Here is a 6,152-nt window from a genome sequence, read left to right as displayed (position 1 = left end):
TTCACTATACCTTCTATTTCCCGAATGAGTGAAACCATATAATGATTGCCTTTCTCCGACTGACTTACTTCACTCAGCATAATACCCTCCAGGTCCATCCACGTCAAAGCAAATGGTGGGTATTTGTCATTTCTAATGGTTGAGGAATATTCCATTGTATACACAGACCACATCTTCTTTATCCATCATCTGTCGGTGGACACTGGGGCTCCTTCCATGGTGTGGCTATTGTGGACATTGCTGCTGTGAACATAGGGGTGCAGGTGTCTTGGCATTTCACTGCATCTGCATCTTTGGGGTAAATCCCCAGCAGTGCAATTGCTGGGTCGTAGGGCAGGTCTATTTTTAACTCTTTGAGGAACCTCCACACAGTTTTCCAGAGTGACTGCCCATGCTTGGTTTTAAATCATTCCCTTGATCGTCTTCAGGGTTGGTTGCTCCAACCAGGAGCTAGCAGAAGTAGGTGAAAGTGCTGTGGATTCACTTGAGGGTCTCAACAATCCTTCATTAAGGAGACTTTGTATTATTATTGGAGAAACATTTTTATTTGGAATGTAATGGGAAAATCAATAATGCTTATTATGTTTCCCATTATACAAATCAATAATAAGCATTGTAATGCCATTAATTCTACATCGATGGTATCATCAATGTGTTTTTTAGGTTGTGATTACAAAATATGCTCTACAGAACAAGTATCTCTGTATAAATCTTTTATATTAAAAGTCAGCATGATGTTAGCACAGAAAATTGAATCTTTATTTCCTACCTTATTGGAATGTCAATTAATATGGAACTTAAACCAGTTATTTAAAAAAAAAAGATTGGGTTGAATAATATATGACTCTATGAGATCATAAGGATCTTCTCTCCAAAAGTTATTTTGAACTGCTTAATAGAACATCTGGTCAATGACCTTTTTCAAAAACAAACTGAACCCGTAAGCTGGATCGCCATATTTCTGAGGCCAGAACCATCATCAATAGTCCTGCTGAGGTTTCACAAAAAGATTTGAACTTTTATTACAAAGAAACCAAGTAAGAAAAGAAATTAGGCAGGTTTTTGTTTTTTGTTTTTGTTTTTTTGTTTTTTTGTTTTTGTTGTTGTTTTGTTTTTTTCTAGCAGGCCAGGGGGTGACTCAGTTGCATGCTCCCCTCCAACCTGCCACCAAGATGCAGTTCCAGGTCAAGGGGCCCACTTGGGACTGGGAATAAGGACACAGACAGAAGCCTGAGTGCCCTGAGAAGGAGCCTCACTTCTAAATGTTAGTTGCCTTTATAATTACTTTGTTAATGGCACCAGTAACACCTTTATACACAACTTCATTCTCCAGCTCATGGGCTCTTAGACAATTTGAGTGAAAAATACTTCAGATATTTTGAACTTCAGAGAAAAAGAGAAAAGAAAAAAATCTATCCAGGGACACCTGGGTGGCTCAGTCATTTGAGCATCTGACTCTTGATTTCGGTTCAGGTCGTGATCCCAGGGTTATGAGACTGGGCCTTGTGTCTGGCTCTGTGATCACCATGGAGTCTCCTTGGATTCTCTCCCTCTCCCTCTACTCCCTCTCTCACTGTCTCTCAAATAAATAATTTTTAAAAAATCTCAAAGAGAAAAATCTATCCAATTACCAAAAGTAATTTTGGTGAGAGGAAATATATTTAGAAAGACATGAAAAATTGGCACTCCCATGCGTAAAGAGAAAATCTTGGAAAAGTAAAGGATCAATTTATAGGACACACTGAGCAGAGACCATGGCTAAGCTTTTCTTCCTCAAAAATGGAACTCTACATAGATTTAAAGGACATGAAGGAAGGAGCCCACAGAGTAGTGTGTGTATTTGGTATAACCCTCCTTGTGTGAGCACGGAAGTATGTAGGCAAAAATGTAGCTTCCCAGTTTGCGCAGTGACTTGTATGTGGGCATGAAAAGCATTAGTTTGCAAGAAACTAGTAAGTTAAAGAAAAAATCTGTGCATGTCCAATAATAGTTCAGATAAAGACTACAGAAGAGACTTTGCAAAGATACAGATACAGCATCTTCAGTTCTCACCATCCCTGAGATTTGAATGGCTCTTTGTAGAATTGTCTATTAATATAGGATTTCTGGATTACAAGCACTTTTTAAAAATACCATAAAATCTGAATATTTTCCTTGGTGCCTACTCTTTTTCTTTGGGTAGAGTTAATATGTCTCTCACTTTTCTCATTTATCTTAACCAGAGATGTATTTAGTCCTTTGAATATGTTTTTTCTAAATAAATTTAAGAGTATTAGTAGATTTTTTTAAACAGCTCTACACAGCCTTGTTGTTTTAGTGTTAACTGTTCTAAAACCTTAAAAAAAAATTACCAAAATGAGAGCACTCAGGAAATCACATTGTCTTCAAGCACACTGGTGACAGAAGCACCATGCAAGATGTAAGTACCCATATTAAGGTCTGTGTTAACTCTGTGTTAAAACATCCACTGAAATGCAAACAATTATTTGTATTAGTTTGGGAAAATATTCCCCATATATAAGGGGCTGAGTATGGTTTCGAGATGTTAGAAATTCCCTGGCACACACTCACCCCATTAAGTGACCTGTGATATAGAAATGAGAGAGAAAAAGAGGAATGGACACTGGTCTTTCTTACTTTTTGGTGTATCCTGTTGCTGTACACATGCTAATTCTATTTCCAGAAACATCTGCATTTATGCATTTATTCATGTTTTATTTTGTAACCAGAGAGATTTTGAAGACGGCCCTTAGAGATGCCACACACAGTGTGGAGTCTGGCCGGGTTTTTGCCGTCGGGTGCAGGTGGGGGTCCAGGCAGTGCTCACCTCTAGCACTTCCCATGTTGCAGACTGAGGATGAACGGGACTCGAGGCAAACAATTACTAGATGTTTACCAACATCTAGGTAATCTGAGGCATGTCCAGGCACAAAGAGAGGTACCTACCAGTAGAGGTGCCCACCAGTAGATGAGTAGATCAACGTTCTCTTAATCGTCCTGCAGAATAGAAGACACACACGCGCTCTACATCTTGCAAAGTTATTCACGGTCTTGTTTTGCACTGTCCTGTTATTTGCACACGGACTCTTGATATTCAAAGTGCATCTCGATCTGACAAAATTCTATAAATTCTTCTGTCCCTGGAAATGTGACATTAAATAGAGAATTATGCCAACTCAATTTTCCTGCCTTTCTGGTTCCTTAGCCCTTTTCTCATGTCACGGCAGAAAAATCATTTGCTTGCAGTCACGAAGGTCCTAGATTTTACCATGTGGCACAGGGAGGGTTAACAGACACAATTAACTTTGGAATTCCGAAATGTGATGTAAAAACAAGGTCCTCATGTTGCTAGTTCTTACATGGGCTCCTTTAATAGAGATTTCAATCCATCCAAAAGATAAGCATTTGACCTAAATATTTTTAAATGATTTCAAATCATTCAACTGTTAGATTTAAGCTCATTTCATTTTCATGGCTGGCTAAGATTTAAAGAAGAAAAAAATAGGAAGAAGAGGAACATTTGCAGCCTGCCTCTCACGCTGACGGTTTGGTGAGAACACCTTTGCAAGTACGAGAAGAGGAGCAGACACCTAGCCAACCACCTGCCTAACGGACATGCTGCCCATGCCTGCTTCTTCTGCAACAACTGCACAGACTGAGATATGAGTCCTTGAGGTTCTTCTTGGGAGAATTCTACAAGCTTCCATTCCCATAAACACAGTCACTGTACTCTGCAACGTTGCGCTGCAGCCAATTTGTCCCCTCTGTCTCCCTGTGACTCTGTATTATGTGTTTCCCGTTGCCACATCTCAGACATCCCTGGTCATGGCCTCATTTGTTGTGCTTGAAATGAGCAAATCAGTATGAACATGACAGATGCAGACCCACCTACTGGAGTGAGGGAGATGGATTCTGGAACATGAAGTGGAAAAGGTCAAGTCTGGAAGAAAAAAAAAAAAAACGACAGGAAAATTCCTGACAAAAAAGATAATTTACAAATAATTGACTTCAAGGGTCCTTGTCTTAATTGGAAGGTGGTGAGAAGGTAAGATTCATACAGAATCAAGGACAAAGCTTTGCTTAACAATACAGGTAGCAAAGTCATGGATATCTGAGACGTACGCCCCAAGCCTGAACATAATTTCAATTTTCCAAGAATCCTGATAAAAATAAGAAAAGGAATCCATTCTTAGAATAGGTGTAGGTTTATTTTGGGTTTCTAATATAAAAATCATGGCTGAGGGTAAGGAGTTCATCAAGAAGCAAGATAAGATTGTCAATACGAGAGAACTCAAAGCATGGGCCGGGATCCCTTAGAACACTGCCTCCCTGATGTGGCTGCATATTAGAAATGGTTGTTCAGTTTTTAAAGTGCTGATGCCTGGACCTTACCCCAGATCAATGAAGCAAAGCATCCTGGGATGTGTCCCAAATATTGACATTTATTAAAAAGAGCCCCAGGTGATACAGTGGTCAGCAGCGGCAGAGGGTTGCTACCACAGCAGGTGTTCTCTGGTCTGAGATGGGAACTGGTCCCAAAAAACAGATGCACAAACCCTGGCAGAGCAGCGGAGACTGGTGGTGCCCACTTTGCACAGGGAGCTGGTAGGTGTCACTGAGGTTATAGACAGACGTGGGACACACCTTTACTTGGGAAATTTTTATTCATTTGAGAAGAAAAGACCAGTCTGGCTCCCGCTCTCACAGCCACTGCAGTACATTGAGTTCCATAGAGACAGCGCCGGGGCAAGTGAGAGCCAGACGGGCACTGGGCGACTCTGTGCCTCACTGAGCAAAATAATTAAACATGGGCAAAGGAGATCCTAAGAAGCCGAGAGGCAAAATGTCATCATATGCATTCTTTGTGCAAACTTGCTGAAAGGAGCACAAGAAGCAGCTCCCAGAGGCTTCAGTCAACTTCTCAGAGTTTCCTAAGAAGTGCTCAGAAAGGTGCAAGACAATGTCTGCTAAAGAGGAAGGAAAATTTGAAGACACGGCTAAGGCAGACACGGCCCGTCATGAAAGAGAAATGATAATTTATGTCCACCCTAAAGGGGTAACAAAAAAGAAGTTGAAGGATCCCAATGCACCCAAGAGGCCTCCCTCGGCCTTTTTCTTGTTTTGTTCTGAGTATCGCCCAAAAATCAAAGGAGAGCATCCCGACCTACCCATTGGTGATGTTGCAAAGAAACTGGGAGAGATGTGGAGTATAACACTGCTGCAGATGACAAGCGGCCTTATGAAGAGAAGGCTGCGAAGCTGAAGGAAAAATACGAAAAGGATATTGCTGCATACCGAGCTAAAGGAAAGCCTGATGCAGCAAAAAAAGGGAGTTGTCAAGGCGGAAAAGAGCAAGGAAAAGAAGGAAGAGGAGGAAGACGGGGAAGATGAAGAGGATGAGGAGGAGAAAAGATGAAAAAGATGAAGATGAAGATGATTAATAAGTTGGTTCCAGCGCAGTTTTTTTTTCTTGTCTATAAAGCATTTAACCCCCCTGTGCACAACTCACTCCTTGTAAAGAAAAAAATTGAAATGTAAGCCTGTGTAAGATTTGTTTTTAAACTGTACAGTGTCTTTTTTTGTATAGTTAACACACTACCGGATGTGTCTTCAGGTAGCCCTGTCCCGGTGGTATTTTCAATACCCACTAACCTCACCTGGTACTGTGGGGGTTTTAATTTGCCATGGAAATTTAAAGCAGGTTCTTGTTGGTGCACAGCACAAATTAGTTATATATGGGGATAGTAGTTTTCCATCTTCAGTTGTCTCTGATGCAGCTTCTACGAAATAATTGTTATTCTGTTAACTGAATACTACTCTGTAATTGCAAAAAAAAAAAGTTGCAGCTGTCTTGTTGACATTCTGAATGCTTCTAAGTAAATACAATTTTTTTATTAGAAAAAAAGGAAAGATCCAGAAATTTCTTTATCATAGAAGACACCCTCCAAACATCATTTGTCACCTTGAGGGCCTGGTGACAACCGTCCAGCTTATGAGCACTACTTGCCCTCAAATTGATCTGTGATAGTGAAACAGTCACGGTTCTGGAGAACCTGCAGAGTGCTGAGCTGGTTCACTGTCTAAGACTGTTTGGGGGAGTCTCGGAAAAAGGGGTATAAAATACATAACATATTATGTATTCTATATGTGTT

General features: G+C 40.5%; 1 pseudogene; it reads left to right on the top strand.

Moving 5' to 3' along the window:
- Nucleotides 1–4,692: 4,692 nt before the first annotated feature.
- On the top strand, nucleotides 4,693–5,441 carry LOC129514112 (high mobility group protein B1-like; annotated as a pseudogene).
- Nucleotides 5,442–6,152: the final 711 nt, after the last annotated feature.

Source organism: Nyctereutes procyonoides, unplaced genomic scaffold (genome assembly GCF_905146905.1).
Source record: "Nyctereutes procyonoides isolate TBG_1078 unplaced genomic scaffold, NYPRO_anot_genome, whole genome shotgun sequence".
Taxonomy (NCBI): Eukaryota; Metazoa; Chordata; class Mammalia; order Carnivora; family Canidae; genus Nyctereutes; species Nyctereutes procyonoides.
The sequence above is the reverse complement of the archived record's forward strand: the minus strand, read 5'-3'. Positions and strand labels throughout refer to the sequence as shown.